Source organism: Ostrea edulis, chromosome 6 (genome assembly GCF_947568905.1).
Source record: "Ostrea edulis chromosome 6, xbOstEdul1.1, whole genome shotgun sequence".
NCBI lineage: Eukaryota > Metazoa > Mollusca > Bivalvia > Ostreida > Ostreidae > Ostrea > Ostrea edulis.
In genome coordinates, this window is record NC_079169.1 from 10069181 (window position 1) to 10085644 (window position 16464).

The window sequence follows — 16464 nt, forward strand, 5'->3', positions numbered from 1 at the left end:
TAAAATTAGTGTTAATTAAGTGCTTACGGTGAAATCTGCTACTGCTAGATGATGGTAAGTTGTTTCGTGAACCGAATCAGACATCTCCAACAAGATTCTCGAAGATTTAACAACACAAGAATCATTTTACAAAATGCATGCTTCGGTCCATCATTCTCCCTCTGACAATCACATTCATTCTGAAGTCAAAGTACTTTCTCCTATACCTTAAGCGTCAAAAAGACTTTGACAAGTAAATACGAATAAACGGTTAACAGACATCTCGACCCTAAGAAAGTTCAGTCCTGGATGTTCTAGTCCAAAAAGAAGTATGACCCAGTCTTATGCATTAATTTATTAAATTTCCGGTTGAGCAACACCCAAATCCTCTAGAGACATTGTTTACAGTTATATGACATTACCTAAATGTGTGACACAATATTAATCCACCCCTGCTCAAAGGGGCATAAGCACCGAGCATAAACCTAAATGTTGCAGCCCTTCACTGGCAATGGTGACGTCTCCATACAAGTGAAAAATTCTCAAGCAGGACGTTTACGTTTTTGTTTTGTTTTTTTTAAATTTTGTTTTCATTTTTTTAAATGTTAAACATGAAAAGTATAACTGAATCTGTGTTCACAGCCAAAATTGTAACCTTCTGGATGCAGGAATAAAATTTTAGCCTTCATTCTGTGTCATGTAAACAAAGACTGGAGTCTTTTTATGTTTACATTTAAGGTGGCTCACTACACCGGGAAATAGTTTCTCAAATCAGTACAAATTGATTTAATATTTTAAAAAAGATCTGATGATATACAATAAGTGTGTATGCCAAAAACAGCAAAAAATGCAAATTTGGATAAAAACATGATTTTCAAAAATATTATTTCAACACATGAACAAAAGACTGGTGGATTTGAGCTCAAGATCTGTAGTTCACCAGCCCAATGCTCTCTCTCTCTCTCTCTCTCTCTCTCTCTCTCTCTCTCTCGCCCAATGCTTTATTAATTAACCACTTAGCTATGGTGTTATAGACGAATAAATCGATCAATACAAATACTTTCCCAAAACATTTAAATCGTCATCTTGTAACATAGTGTCATAAAGCTTTAGTGTAGTGAGTACCTTAACAAACCAGTGAAATGTTTAATTTTGTAATTGAATTTTCAATGCATCTTTACTTTTGCACATGCAATTTTACAAAGATTATTCAATAAAGGGTAAAAAAAAAAACAACACTTAAAATACTTGTTTTTGATCCACTGTAGATTTTAGGAAAATATTAGATACCTGGGTCAGAGAAATCTAGACATCATTAAATGATAATGAAGTATTGTAAAAAAAAATTATGTTGCCACCTTTTTAAAGATGTCAGATGTACAAAAACAGAAGTACACATCAACATAATAAAATCACACATTTTCGTTAAACAGAATAATATAAATTGATAAAAACTTGTTGAAATGACAAAATCTATATATCAACAGTTTTAAAAAAAACTGCTAATTCATAAATATGTATAGATTGATTGTGGATATTAGGGAAACCAATGTATAATAGACATCCAGTAAAGAAAATTCCAGCATAGGAGTTATTGACCTTGACGACATTTTTAAAATCATAATTAATTGATTATCAATGGGAAATATAAACTTTTTCAGTGTTTATAGTTTACCAGATTTTTTATTATATCCAGTGAGTGAAATTCCTCAGAAAGATATATTTCTATCATGCGCAAAGTTTAATTAATTAAGATTTTTGTAAAAACCTATGACATCACAAGAGGATCGATCAACCTTAATTTTGTCAAAAAAATGCAGTTTTAGTAGAAAGTAATTTGGAAAAAAAGTAAAACCCCTGCTGGACTCGAACCTGCGACCTGCAGTTCAGCAGTCGGTATTCAAACCTACTGAGCTAGTCGGCTAGGTATTGATAATGAAAAGGAAAAGTAAAATATTGCTGATATCGATTTTTTCATCCATGTTTTTACAGGAAGTCAGCCATTATGACGATGTAGAGTACTACCTTAACCCTTGAGTCGCTAACACATAGTCCCCACGGTGTAAGGATAATCTCATCGATTTTGCAGTTCATTAAATATACCTAAATTTGAAATTGTCCCACTGGGATAATAATCGCTTTAGCTTTTACAAGTTGGAAGCTGACACAGAAAAACTCTCACAATTTTATTTGGTATCTAGCATAAAAATGTGACGTTTCACCCCATTGTGCAAAACCGGACTCCATATATGTTTGACGAAATCAGAATACATCATACCTATAACGCATACAGAACGTCAGCGTCAATGATAGAAAGACTATTATAAAGATTTTGAGCATCGATAGTTATTTAAATTGCACTGTCTGCAATTGCTTTTTATACGGCCGTAGTTAGTTATGGCGCTGTCCGTGCCTCTGGTTGGTTGTCCGTCCAAGGTCATGTTTCCTTAACCTTTTCCGTAACGGATGCATGTACGACTTTGAAAATTGATCATAATTTTTCCTCCAAGAAAGCGTAAGATTGACTTTGCATTTCAGCTGGATTGATGCACCTTGACCTACTTTAGGATTATATAATAGGTCAAACAGTTTTCCGGACTTTTTTTCGTTACAGATAGATCTTGCCCTGATATTCAGTCATAAGCTTTCTCTCGGAGGAATACAAGTCAAGTTCAGTTTGCATTTTAGCTGGATTGGTCCGTCCGTCCGTGACCTACATTAGGACTAAAAGTAAGTCAAGCCGTATTCACGGGCTTATTTTCATACAAAAATTGCCCTGAAATTTAGTCACAGGTTTGCTCCATTATCACCTGTATATGGTGTTTATATATCTCAACTGATTCGATATACAAGAGCTTGTTCTGGGTATAGTCAGTTTTTAAATCGAGGTAAGCTACTGACAAACAAGTTGATGGTACAGGGGTTTCAACAGTCTTGATTGAAGTCAGCATTTCGCAAATTCTATGGTCGTTATAACGATCTAGTTCGTCAATACAACCTATCATTGGGTCAAATGCTGTCTGACGTGTTACATACCGATTGTTAGGCCGTTCTTGGCACATTGATTTTGACTACGGATAACTCCGTTTACTCGATCAAGATATAGGGCTCACAGCAGGTGTGACCGGTCGACAGGGGATACTTACTCCTCCTAGGCACCTGATCCCACCTCTGGTGTGTCCAGGGGTCCGTGTTCGCCCAACTATCTATTTTGTATTTCTTATAGGAGTTATGAGATTGATCACTGTTCGTTATCTTCACCTAGTCGAGTTTGCATTTCAGCTGGATTGGTCAATCCTTGACCTAATGTCGAGCTAAAAATAGGTCAAACAGCTTTCCCGGACTTTTTTCCCATTACGGATACAGATATTGCCCTGACATGTAGTTTAGTCACAAGCTTCCTCTCAGAGAAATACAAGTTCATTTTGCATTTCAGCTGGATTGATCTGTCTGTGTTTCAGTCCAAGGTAATGTTTTGCAGACTTTTTTCCGTAACAGATGCATGTACAGCGTTGAAATTTAGTCACAATTTCTTTCTCAAGAAGCACAAGAGTGAGTTTGCATTTTAGCCGGAGTATTGTACTGTGACCTACTTTGGAGCTAAAAGTAGGTTAAACAGTTTTCTGTACTTTTTAGTACCCTGCCGACGAAGGCGATTTTGTTTGCACTCCATCTGTCCGTCAGATCAGCTTTTCGCATTTTTTCCCACTGTTATTTGATATTTATTACATTCCTTTGCCATAACAAGTTACAGATCAAGTTTGAATTTTGTCTCGGTCTGTTGATTTTTCACTTGGTTATGGCCTTTGAACTTAGAAATATAGCATGAATTATAACTTTTCCGGACTTTGCTTTGCTGTGCTTGCAGATATTCATTTGATACATTGCTTGGCCATAACAAGCTACAGATGAAGGTCGAATTTCGTCTCGGTCCGTTGATTTTTCACTAAGTTATGACCCTTGGACTGGACAAAATTACATGAATTATTAGTTTACATCCAAGTTTCTTATTTCTGTTGATAAGAGTACTACACTCATTAAAACATCTAGGATAGTAATACAACGGCGTAACTAAATTATCCATGATCACCTACATGTCACAGTTCATTGACTTGGTTAAAAATTTAAACCTAATTATAAAGTTGTCGTTGTTCCTGGTTTAGTCTTTGTACCTGAATAGTAGTAAATTTCCAACCATTCCTATCCTGATTCCCCCATTAATATAGTCTACTTAATAAACTTTAAATATTGTTGCGGTCCAGTACCTTTTGTGACTGGTAAGGGACTATGTATTGCCATGCAATACTCTCAGAATCCTTGTTTCTCGTTACGGATACATATATTGTTCTGATATTTAAATAAGTCACAAGTAACCTCTCGAAAAAAAAACAAACCCAAAGCAATTAGCATTTCAGCTGGATTGGTGCACAGTGACCTACTTTAGGAGTAGAAGTAGGTCAAACAGTTTTCCAGATTTGTTTCGGTATGGTCACAGGTATTGTCCTGAAAATTTGTCACAACCTCCCTTTCAGAGAAATACATAATCAGTTCACATTTCAATTTCATAGATGCACCATGACCTACTTTACGGCTAAATGTAAATCAAATGGTTTCCTGGACTTTTTATCATCATAGATAGATATTGCACCGACATTTTGTCATAACTCAGAGAAATACATAATCAGTTCACATGTCAGATGGATTGGTGCACTAGAACCCATTTTAAGGCTTTTCTATTCAGAATGTGTGTTGTATCAATTCAGAGTGCACAATATGCTTCCAGATTCAATTTCACTGCCCGATGGGCGTATATTGTACCGTTTGCGGTACTCTTGTTTACATTTTACTTTATGCAACTTACAATAGAATTTAAAACCATTTGGCTTTCCATATCTATAGAATTTTAAACCCTTGGCTTTCCATATGTATTTGCACTATTTGAAATTAGTATGAATTGATTTACTGAAAGAAAAATGTAGCAGACACCAAAACCTCAAATTGCTTCATATTCTTTGATGTGCATTTCAAGCAAAGATGTGCCATCAATATGTAGCTTTAAACAAACGAAAGATGAATAATTGTTTGGTTAGTGCTCTGGTGAAAAATTGCAACACATCGATTCAAAGTTGAAATGCAATTTATTTTTAAAAATAGATTTCAAACAAAGATTTATTCAACGATCCAAAACTTTATAGAATATGAAAAAAAATATTCGCACAATGGAATGTTTTTCTATTTTCATAACTTCTGGAAATATGGAGATTAAAATGTTTTCAATAACGTATAATGTTATGCTTCTTTGGTAAAAAAAAAAATAAATAAAAATAAAATAAGTGCAAAGAGAATAATAATTCATGATACCTTTTCATATTAAGAAGTGCCGAACAAGACATGGTTTTCTTTAATGGATTGATGGTACATGATTTGTTTTAAAATGCTTTTTCGCCGGACTTAAGTGTTGCATTCGTAGGATGCAGAACTAGTGTGGGGTAAATTATTCACTTACACAACCTGGTAAGCACATAGGAATTTCATTGTATATCTCCGTCATCGGAACTTTGGGGCATATAGTTTTAGTCTGTCTGTCCGAAAAAACTTGAACCTTGGTCATACCTTTTGAAAGGCTATTAACGGTTTCATATTTCCATCTCGTATCCTTTGTGACGAGCCCTCTCTTTTGTTTGATTGTATCTTGTTTAATGTCCTTTTCGAGAATTTTCCACTCATGTGGTGAAGGGCTTCAAATTTAGGCCTATGCTCGGCGCTTACGGCTATTAGACAGTGATGGTTCTTTAGCGTACCACACCTGCTGTGACACGGGACATTCGTTTCGAAGAGTCATGAGATTCACACCTGATGCCGAGCGTTTGTCGATGAAACTGTCACTACCTGTTTTAACTACTTAGTTCTGTCTTGCTCGGAATTCGAACCCTGACCTTCCGCATGCGGGGAGAACGCTCTACCTATAGACCATCACGGCGGTCCTCTCTATTGGTACCATTTAAAAATGAGTTTTATTGTTTGGGGTACCATTTAATTTTTTCTCTCTCTCTTTTGGTACCTATAAAATTTTGACCTCATTACCTTCACTATGGAGTTTGACCTACTTTGAAAAAAAATTCTCCTTGGCAATATAGCTTTTAGATGCTTAGTGATAGAGCTTTCATATTCCACATGTGTATTCATTGTGACAAGATCTTACTTTGCTGCCATACGGGGGCATCAGAAACTGATCTTGTGATTACTTTGTGTCATTCCGATCCTTGTCGCAATGGCAGTTTAAAGAGAAATGGCGTCTTCTCGTGCCGAAATTGTGGAATCCCAGGGAATGTGCGTGTTATGCCGCGGTGCATTGTATATCGTCGTCGTTAAAATTGGATATACATTGTATTTGTACAGACAACCTGAAATATTGGATGCGACATGAATGACCGCCCTCGTCGTATTGAGTATAAAGCAAAGGCTGGGAAAGGTGTTCTAACACTGATTTCATCTCAACTGGTTTAAAGCTCGATTTTACTCAGACGTGTACTGCTGTATTTTTATAAAGGGTTTTGTGTGATGATCGGATTAAATACTATTTATAGAGATATGGTACTCTGACTAGTAGAGATAGGGTGCTTTTAGATCTACATCTGACTTTGTTTGAAACTTCCTTGGCCTCGCTTCCAGCCAGGTGTTAAGTAGCCTACCTTTTTCCGATATCATTTCGCGAATCTAGTTTCCGAGACTTTGGGATTCAGTTGTGGAAGTGTTATTAAGTTGATTAATACGATGCTGTTGATTTTAAATGGTCGTATCACCGGTAAATCAAGCACCACTTTCAATGAGGTTTCCTCCTCGCTATTTCATTTCTTTCCGCTGTTAACAAATTCAAAGACAGACAGAGTATTACAGATATTCTAGAAAAAGTAACACACAGCACATTTGAACTATGGAAAGACAAATGTCAAGTATATAGACATAAAGAGAACACAACTAGAAGAAGAAGAGGTGGTGATTAAGTCAAGAACAGGAAATGTTTATAAAATATATATGCCCTCGTGTGACAATATTGAAAAGGATCAACTTTTCATTAGGAATGTCAGTGTTGATAGTAAGATTTATGACTTATCTACTAGGCAGGGACAACCGTGATAAGTTTTATCTCTTAATGTACTGAACAGACATTTCCAAACAACCAGTGATCTCCAAACCTAATGGTGTCATCTACTCCCTAGGTAAAACAAGTTTGATAACTCTCAAACAACGGATTTTCAAGATATTGAGGAGACAGTATCTTATTGTGTCTAGTTTGACCTCGTGACCTCAACAGGGGCCATATACTTTTATAAGTTAATGTACCAAGTTTTATGTCTGTCATGCAAATGGTTCTCACGATACTGACGAACATTTTATTATGTCCAGTTTGACCGTTGACCTTAGGATTTTAAAATCAGTAGGAGTCATCTACTTCTTGGGTAGAACCTGAGTATCAAGTTTAATGTCTTGCAAGCAAAGTGTGTTCAAGATACTGAGCGGACAATATTGTGACCTGAACGTCAATAGGGAATATCGCTCTAGGTGCAACGAATGTTGCTAAATTTAACTGTCAAACAAAGATTCAAAGGTGCCATGAAAATTAAGTAATCTTGGAGTAATATTTCCACAAAAGTACGAGATTTCACTAGTCACTGTAAGTACGAGATTTCACTAGTCACTGTAAGTACGAGATTTCACTAGTCACTGTAAGTACGAGATTTCACTAGTCACTGTAAGTACGAGATTTCACTAGTCACTGTAAGTACGAGATTTCACTAGTCACTGTAAGTACGAGATTTCACTAGTCACTGTAAGCGCCAAAACAATTGAAGTAGTCTCCACTCCTGTGAAACGCCGTCGAAAGACGCGTCCAAAGATAAGGTGATATCAAAGAGTACAGCCTGTTAATTAAAAGAAAACTTACTGCACATGTACCTTTACTTGTAGAAGTTTGTGAAATTTACATCTTCATTTTTATTATCAATTAAATATATGCCCTTATTAGTCATGAAATTCTTCTTTTTTTTTAAAGTTTATTTTGTATCGTAATTTGTAAATATTAATGTCTCTGGATCCTTCAGCTTTTTTAGCCATTAGGAAAAAGATATACTCAATTTAAACCAATCAAAAGTGTCTCTAAGAAATTAATGCACTGCTTCAAAAGCGACAAATTTACCACGATTGGGTACACTGTTCTTTTGTGTATAGAGATAACTATTACAACTGACATTAACGACATCCTACAAAATGTTCCTTCCTTTACGACTGCCAAAGTATAATTACAGTTCCAAGATAATGAATGCTAGTGGCCAGTTGCCAGAAACCACTATTAACGATACAGTCAGATGTTAGGAAATGGTTTTCAATGATCAGGTTGTGAGTGAAAACACAAGAGGTGTAAGCACCCTCTATCGAGTGTTATATATTTTCATCAGGTTAACGGAGTAATCCGTCGTCAAATTCAGTACCAAACGGTAGCAACAACCACGCTCGCTAGGTGGCGCGTCATGTTCTATATTTATTTCTACAGGAAAAGTGGGACGAGGTTCCACCCTATTTTTTACGGGCTAGTATGGATAAACCTTGAGCCTACGAATGATGCGAAGTTGATCGTTCGGATCTAAAATAGCTATATTTAGCGTATCTCACGTGATTAGGCATATTCCAGAAAATCCCTTTGAGGTTGAAGCGATTTAGCAGAGCGAGTATATGTAAACATTTACTTAACGGTGAAATACGCAACAAAGAGTGACATATTAATACATTTTATGCATGAATAAATTATGCTGAGGTCAAACATGGACGATAATTGTCCGTGTTCATATAGTATTTGATTGATTTAGATATCCAAGGAAAGATAACTCCCATTATTAACGTACTCACAACGTACCGGTGGTATACAATAATACAATGTTTATTCATTTCTGAATGATGAGTGAATCTTTGTTTTCATCAGAATCTTTTCCATCACACTCACAGACCAGGTCCCCATACCCCTACCAGTGTCAATCTGTGACTGATAGCAGTGTGGTATTTAATTTGATATAGTCTAGAGGAAATTCGAAATATGGTAGTGACATTTCTTCCTCACTGAATTAGCTGGATTTTTAACGTTTAAAGAAAAGTGGGGTATGGAATGGGGGTTAAAAATGCTATTTGCCAAATTTTCAACAATATTAATTACAACGCAAGGCAAAAGGGGTCATAAGCTACAGATGATGCAATTTTCACTTGCAAGTTGCACTGCCACTAGTTACACTTAATTAGTGACTTACTTACAGATAAATAGAGTAACTTACAAATATTTTATTTATTTATTTATCTATCATTTCATTTCATTTTTTTTTTTAATATCATGGTTTGTACTTGAAGAGTCATCGCAATAAAGGGACATTAATTATTAGTGTTACAAAAAAATCTGATCATACAGTTTTCAAATTTTGAAGAAAAAAAATAAATAATAGATTCTGATACCACTCAGCCTCCGACTGGCCAGAGAGTTCTGCTTCTGTCAGTTCTGATGCAACTAGCTCAGCCCCAGACTGGCCAGAGAGTCCACTGTTTCGGTAAATTCTGATAATGATGCAAATCAGCCCCTCCCCCCCCCCCCCCCCCCCGACAGCTCTACCAGAAGTTCTCGGAAAAGACTTGCTGATGTTTAATAAATCCGTTTTCCTATTAAATTTACTTTTGCTCCTGTTCATCAGTTCATTAGGCTATGGCCCAATCTGATTAAATTTTAGATCGTTGATCCGCTCCGTATTCCTCTTCCTTTCCTGTATCTGTGAAGTCCAGAGGTGAGATATATTCTTTCCAAAACAACTAAGAATGTTCATGGAACAATTTAGTATTAATTGTTTTCCTTTTATGTTGTATGCCTTATTTCAAGAAATAACTTTCAGGTCACTTTTTAATGTGAAATGGAACATTTTCAATTTTTGACAACCTGACGGTAGGGGTGTTTAAGACACTATACCTCATTTTCTGTAAGGAAGTGGAGTAAAAGTAATTCAGAATTGGATTCAGCATACTCAAAATTGGTAATTACACCTGCTTTTTATTGTTTTGGGTAATGGTGTTTCAAGAAATAAAGTTGGGTCACTTTTTGATGCAAAATGAAACAGTTTCCGTTTTTGGCAACCTGACGGTAGGGGTGTTTGAGAACTACCTCATTTTCTATAAGAAATTGGAGTAAAAAGGAATCCAGATTTGAAATCAGCATACTCAAAATTGGTAATTACATCTGATTTGTATTCTTTTGGATAATTTTTAAAAAATTGGTGGTGGTTGCTACAAACGGTAAAGTTATAGAACAATGATCGTACCTCCTATTAAGAATACAATCTTAAAAGTAGGACAAACACGAACCTCTGGACATCCCAGAGGTGGAATCGGGTGTCTAAGAGGAGTAAACATCCCCCTGTTGACCGGTCACACCCGCCGTGGGCCCTCTTGTCTTGGTCAGGTAAACAGAGTGAACCGTAGTCAAAAATCAAAACATAGATAACGGCCTAGCAACTGGTATGAAACACGTAAGACATTATTTGATTCAATGACAGGTTGTATTGGTAAATTAGATCGTTATGATGACCATAGAATATGCTAATGCTAATCTTGAACGAGAGTGTTGAAACCCCAAGCAATCAATTTATTTCTTAGTAGTTGGTCCTGTTTTAAAAACTGAATATGTTGAATAAGCTTTTGTGTATCGAATCAGTTGAGAAACATAAACATCACCTGCAGTAATAAACTCAGATTACATATTGCAATTGGTCAGCTTCCGTCGTCGTGCGTTAACAATTGAACATTTTGTCCCCCGCCGTTAAGCGAAAGAGGAGATGGAAATACTGGTGTCCGTGCGTCCCACTTGGATTTGTGGACGCAACTCCTCTGAAACCACTCGACAGATTTTGTTCAAATTTTGTAGGATTGTTAGTCACCATACGTAGTTGATTATATTGCTCCGTCATTCCGATTCAACAAATTGTACAGGAGTTATGAGAATTTGTTAAGTTTGTAAATGCTTCACTATAGAAACACTTTGTGGCCGCAACTCCTCATAAACCGCTCAACGGATTTTCTTCAAATTTTTGTAGCCTTGTTAGTTAATATACATGTATGTAGTTGATCAAATTGCTCCGCCAAATTGATTCGACGTATGGGACTTGGTTGAATTTGTACATGGAACACTATAGGAAACACTTTGATGACGCAACTCCTCGGATACCGCTGCTGCGATTCACTTCAAATGCAGAAATGCAAATCACCACATGTACTAGATCATATCCTGCCGTCATTTTGATTCCACACATTTTGTAGAGTTCTGAAATTTTACCGTGCTTTTTTGGCATTCTGCACTATGGGAACACTATTTGGACGATTGCGTTCCAGTTCTGCAGAATTGTACATTGTAAGTCACCATATGTACTGTGCATTCTGCACTATGGGAACACCACCAATTTTGGGGGGTAGCAGTTATTGGACCTTATAGACCTGATCAGTTTTGTGCATTCTGCATTGTGGAAACAGCATTTTTATAGCAGTTTTTGGACTTAAAAGGTTTTCAGCTCAACTAAGTGAGCTTTTCTGATCGCCCAAACTTGGCAAAAAGCAGCCTTGGATTGATTGATTAATGTTTTCCGCCACTCAATTTTTCAGTTATCTGGTGGCACCCAGTTTTTATTGGTGGAAGAGAGAACCCAGATACATGTACAATGTACCTGGAAGGGACCACCGACCTTCCGAAAGTAAACTGGGAAACTTTTTCACTTACCGGGCATCCTTGGACGAAGGGCTTTCAATTCTACCTGGAATGAAGGACTTTCAATTTTGTTTAAATGAAAGACCAAAGGGGAGATTGATTGTATATTGTTTAACGCCCCTCTCGAGAATATTTCACACATATGGAGACGTCACCATTGCCGGTGAAGGGCTGCAAAATTTAAGCCTATGCTCGGCGCTTATGGCCTTTGAGCGGGGAGAGATCTTAATCGTACCACACCTTCTGGGACATAGGGCCTCGGGTTTTTGTGGTCTCATCCGAAGGACCGTCCCATTTAGTATCCTCTTCCGACAAGCAAGGGGTACTGAGGACCTATTCTAACCCGTATCTCTACGGTAACCAAAAGGGAGATAATCACAACAATGCAAAAATAGGGTGAGTCATTTAAAAATCTTCTCAAGAACCACTGGACCAAACGAGATGAAATTCATATGAGAGGCTCCTGACATAGTGTCAATTCAAGTTTGTTAAAAACATGGCCCTGGGGGTTAGAGTGGGGCTACAATATGGGGACAAAATATTTACATAAAGTTATATTAGGAAAAATCATCTCAAAGTCCACTTGGCCAAGAAACTTGATAGCTTCCTGACATTAAAAAAATCATGCCCTCGGTGGTAGGTTGGAGCCACAATAAGGATCAAAGTTTTACATGCGAATATGTAGGCAAAATCATGGAATAGGGACGAAAGTGACTCAGGTGAGAGATGTGGCCCATGGGCCTCTTGTTACATTATTGGTGCGTTTATTTAAAATTAGGTTACTGTTAATACTTGCAATAAACTTAAAACAATATATTAAACACTATTAATTACATTTGAATGACATGTGGATCCGAACCGCCGCGGTGGTCTAGAGGTTAAAGCGTTCTCCCAGCATGCGGAAGACCGGGGTTCGAATCCCATATAGTGACAGTTCCATCGCCAAACACTCGACATCAGGTGTGAATGTCATGGATCTTAGAAAAGGATATCCCGTGTCACAGTAGGTGTTAAAGAACCCTCACTGCTCAATGGCCGTAAGCGCCGAGCAAAGGCCTAAATTTGAAGCCCTTCACCGGTCTTGGGTGACATCTCCATATGAGTGAAAAATTCTCGAGAGAGCCGTTAAACATACAATCAATCATGATGATCCGGGTTGGAATAGGTCCTCATTACCCCTTGACGTAAAAGAAATAAATGGAGCGGTTCTTAGTATAAGACCGCAAAAAGCAACGTAACGTGCCACAGCAGGTGTGGCACCTAAAGACCCCTCCCTGCTCAAAGGCCGTATGCACCGAGCATTGGCCTAAATTTTGCATTCCATCACCGGCAATGGTGACGTCTCCATATCAGTGAAAAATATTCCAAAGAGACGTTTAAACTGTATAAAACTAAACCAAACAATAGATTGATTGATTGATGTTTCCCGCCGCATTTAACAATTTTTAGGTCACCTGAATTCATTCAGGTGACCTATTGCTATCTGTTTTTGTCCGTCGTCGTTCGTCGTGCGACGTGTGTCGTGCGTTAACATTTGAACATTTTCAGCTTCTTCTCTGAAACCCCTGAACCAATTTCAACCAATTTTGGCATATAGCATCTGTGGGTGGAGGGGAACAAAACTTGTGAAATTCGTGGTCCCTGCCCCCCTGGGGCATGAGGGGTGGGGCAAAAACCATCAAAATGAGTGTAATTTTAAAAAATCTTCTTCTTTACTCCTGGACATCAAGAAGTCAAACTGTGGGCATAATTATAATGAGCGTTGAGCCCTCTACCAAAATTGTGAAATTCATGGCCCCTGGGGCAAGGGTTCTTGTGTTAGGGTGGGGCTCTATTGGTCATATAGTGAAAGTGTAGAAATTCTTTGAAAATCTTCTTCTCTGTCTCTGGGTATTAAGTAGACAAACTAATAGCATGGTAATGATGAGCAAGATTGCCTCTTTATACCCCCTGCAACAAGTTGTGGGGGGGGGGGGTTGGGGGGGGGGTATACTGGAACGGGTTTTCCGTCTGTCCGTCCGTCCGTCTGTCTGTAGACGCAATGGTTTCCGGGCTCTAAAGCATTATCCTTTCCACCTACAGTCACCATATCATATATATGGACTACCCATGGGATGAAGATGATCCCTATCGATTTTGGGGTCAAAAGGTCAAAGGTCACGCGCACTGGACATTGAAGTAGCAATATGGTTTCCGGGCTCTAAAGCGTTATCCTTTCCACCTACAGTCACCATATCATATATATGGACTACCCATGGGATGAAGATGATCCCTATCGATTTTGGGGTCAAAAGGTCAAAGGTCACGCGCACTGGACATTGAAGTAGCAATATGGTTTCCGGGCTCTAAAGCGTCATCCTTTCCACCTACAGTCACCATATCATACATATGGACTACCCATGGGATGAAGATGTTCCCAATCGATTTTGGGGTCAAAAGGTCAAAGGTCATCCGCACTGGACATCGAAGTAGCAACACTCAGAAGAGGTAGTTTATACCTATTACCAACACCCTTTGGGAGATTGGGGTAAGCGGGGGGTATTCTTAGTGAGCATTGCTCACAGTACCTCTTGTTAAAAATTGTGAAATTCATGGCACCTGGATCAGGAGTTCTGTTGCTAGGGTGGGGCTCTATAAGTCATATAGTGAAAATGCATTATTTCTTTGAAAATCTTCTCTCTCCTTGGGTATTAAGTAGACAAACCAATAGCATGCTTATGATGAGCAAGGATGCCTCTTTCAAAATTGTGAAATTCATGGCCCCTGGGTCAAGGGTTCTGGTATTAGGGTGGGGCCCTATTGATCATATAGTGAAAATGCATTTTATTTCTTTGAAAATCTTTTCCTCTGCTGCTGGGTATTAAGTAGACAAACTAATAGTATGATAATGATGATCAAGGATGCTTCTTTCAAAACTGAAATTTATGGCCCCTGGGTCAGGGGTTCTGGTGCATAGGCGGGGCTGACCACATAGCTATTCAATGTTTCTTCCATCCAAAAGTAAAATTCTTATATTTAAACACAAACCTAATTCAAACATTGGAAGGTTGTTACATGATACTCAGGTGACCTATAAGGCCCCTGGGCCTCTTGTTCAGTTATCTGGTGGCGCCCAGTTTTTATTGGTGGAAGAGAGAACCCAGATACAATATACTTGGGAAGAGACCACCGACCTTCCGAAAGTAAACTGGGAAACTTTCTCACTTACCGGCACGAACGGGATTCGAACCCGCGCTGACAGAGGTGAGAGGCTGTGTGATTTTGAGCACGATTTTCTAACCAATCGGCCACGATAGATCAAAGACTTAATTACAGGAATAACACTAACATGAAAAAAATGGCATGTCTACTATATACCCAGTATTACATTCACACCCTGGTATAAATCCTTCTTCGGGTGGGTCCCGGGAAACTCATAATAACAAACCATTTCTTCCATTTTCTATGTTTTGTTGAATTGGCAAACTAAATTGTTATAACAACTATACAATTTGCAATATGTTGACTTTAAACGAGACTGTTGACACCCCTGCATCATCCACTTGTTTGTCAGTAGCTTGCTTTGATTTAAAAGCTGATAATGGAATATTGCTACATAGATAGGGGAAGTTTCCGATGGAGAAGCTGAAATCATCCCGTTTATCATAAAGTTGAGTTGTTAGTTTGCAGTTAATATCATCCATTTTCAATGAAATATCTAAGTATCAAGCAGAAGTAGATGACTCTGTAGTGTTTAAGTTCAGTTATATATCAAATCGACATATGAGTGCAAATTAGTCGATATATCAAGGCAACAGCAAGAGATTTTTTCTACTCACGTAGTAGGAGCTTTTGAATAAATTCTGTCTCATAAGAATATAAAAATAGGTCAGCTAACAAAAGAGCACAAATCGTGCCTATGGGAATTCCAACAGACTGTTTGAAGACCTGATCACCAAAAACTACGAAGATATTGTCAGTTAGGAACTCCAGCATATTTATAATTTCAACTTCATGGTATTTGTGCGCAGAATAAGGGTGGTGTTTAAACAAGTAATATTTGGATGACTAATCCCTAGATATGAATATTTCCGTTTTCCGTTTTTGTTGAAGAAGCAATGGTCTATGATGTCAAAAAGTATAGTCTTTCATTTATCGTGAGGAATGGCCGTGTAAAAAGTTGAAACGTCATAGGTTTTGATGTTGTTGATACGTTTTGATGTTGATTTGGGAAAAGTTTTGCGATTTCAAGTTTACTAAAAGTGCTTTAGAATTTTTTAAAATCGACATTTGATTCACACTACTTCTGGCATATGTAGTGGCACAGTGCGTTTGACGTTTCTCCTTCACAGCTGTTGATGTTTTCGTAAGAAAAGATTGAGAGGCTTAGTAGAACACTAATTTGATCCAGCAATGTATCTTTTTAAGGGGTTTTTATGAAGTTTTGGGAATCAAGTATAGTTACGGTAACTCTTCTTTTGATAGAGCAGTTGGGAGTACAAGTACAATTACCAAAAGTGGAATTAATGCAAAGTTCGTTTAAAATACAGTTGTAATAATGAGTCTCACTAAGAGAATGTCGTTACAAGCTTTGTCAGCTAGAACCAACACATATTTCTCATGTAACCTATCTAATTCTTTTATCACTTTTGACAATGTATCAAGTTCTTAATTCTCATATATGATTTAACCCATCGTCTGGCGTAATCTTCGACAGAATTCAT